The sequence below is a fragment of the Chinchilla lanigera genome, unplaced genomic scaffold (assembly GCF_000276665.1).
Source record: "Chinchilla lanigera isolate Chin_1 unplaced genomic scaffold, ChiLan1.0 scaffold00097, whole genome shotgun sequence".
Taxonomy (NCBI): Eukaryota; Metazoa; Chordata; class Mammalia; order Rodentia; family Chinchillidae; genus Chinchilla; species Chinchilla lanigera.
In genome coordinates this window covers 5,409,803-5,411,719 of record NW_004955498.1, presented here as the reverse complement: position 1 = coordinate 5,411,719, position 1,917 = coordinate 5,409,803, and positions in this window count along the sequence as shown.

Genomic DNA, 1,917 nt, shown 5'->3' with positions numbered 1-1,917 from the left:
TAAAAACAATAAAAATGTTACAGAATTTCAAAACAAGATGAAAAGAAATTAACAACTTCATCTCAAGATGAAAAGAAATTAACAAATTCAATTATTATATTGAATATTGTTATCATCAAAGTAGTTGTTTAGATTACCAGATATAGGCATGTAAGACTGATCAAACACTGTAACTACTAACTGTTCCTTTCAGTGAACTTATAGAATTCAGTAGTACAATTACCTTATCTACACTAGTTTTAATTAACATGTGCTGTTTACATTAAGGGTCAACTGTTTGTGTTGTGTGGTTTGTTCTGTGGGGTTTGAAAAACGCATAACACTGTGTAATCAGCACCACAATATCACAAAAAAATACTGGTAATGCCTTAAATCCCTTGTGCTTAACCCACACATCCATCTCATGCTGTTGCCAAAACCATCTTTGTCTTCTCTAAAGTTTCACTTTGTCAGGAGTATGCAGTTGAAATCACGCAGTATGTATGGCATCCAGCCTGGCTTCAGCCCTTGATAGCTCCTTTCCATTTACTGATAACATTTCATCACAAGGAGGAACCACAGATTGTGAACACGTTCAATTACTGAAGACATCTTGGTGGCTTCCGGGTTGTGGACATTAGGAATAAAGGCATTTCAACTAAAAAGACAGGGTTCCAGGCAAGGAGGGATGCAAGTCAGCCAGACATCATATCTCCTCCGAGGTCATGTGGCACCCGAGGCTAACAGGAAATGAGGCTTGTGGCAGCCTTGCACTGGGGAAAGGATAATGGAGTTTGGGGTTTGCTATGCGGTACATAACTGCATTCTATGACAATGGACCAAAGTCATGGCTCTTCATGCTGGAGGTGCTTACTCAGAGCTCATGGAAATCCTCCCAGCTGCTGCAGAGCGTTCTGTTTACGTGCAAGCTCCAAGCTTGACCTTCATTCTTTATGGTATGGAAAACATATGGACAGCTCTATGGAGCTCATGAAGAACCTGGGAATTTTGTGATGTGTTCCTTCTTTCACCATTGTGCATCCAAGAAATATTCTCTTTGCATGGGAGTAAGCTATGTAACCTGTGAAAGCTTACTTTGAACTCCTACGCATCTCCACCGCACAAAACATTGCTACCAGAAAAATAAAAAGAGACAGAGGTAAATAAACAGCTGAACATGGTCCAAAATCAGAAAGCAGATTTGAAGCCAGTAGTGGGATAGAAAATTTAAACACTAATTGATGAATTGCTAGAGACCCCGTGTGGCCAGCTTGGAGAGTCCAAAAATTACCTTTACCTGCATGTGCTCCTTCGTCTATTTTAGCTGTGGTTATTGCTGTTTTGAGGTCTTGTCCAAGGAAACCTTTGCCAATTTCAAGGCCCTGAAGCACTTCCCCTCTGTTTTCTTGCCCTGGTTCCATAATTTCTGGTATAACTACAGTTTCATGTATTTTGATTTATGTGGTTGAATCTATCAAGTTGGAGTCTAGGTTCATTCATCTGCCTGTGGATATGCAATCTCCCCAGCACCATATTTTAAAAATCCTGGTTTACTGTTACTATAAGAAAATGATCTTCCCAGAGGATGAACATATTTATAAAAGGGTTGAGACTGGTTCAGAGTCCAAGGTTTCAGTGCACAGTTGTTAGCCAAAGCTTTGGTGCCTGTGCTGAGGCAGTAAATTAGGGCGGGGCACATTCTGGCTGGTGTCTTTCGCTTCCCTGCAACTGGGAAGCAAGGAGAAGAAGGAAGGGACCAGCATCCTACAGTCCCCTTCAAGGGTGCTCCTCCAATGACCAAGACGTCCTGGTAGCTCCCATTTCTGAAGTTTCCACACGTCTCAATGTCCCCACAGCTTGTGCACCAAGAGTTTAACCCTTGAGCCTTGGAAGCCACTCATGCAAACCATAGCAGATGCAATGGCTGTAAGTACAGCT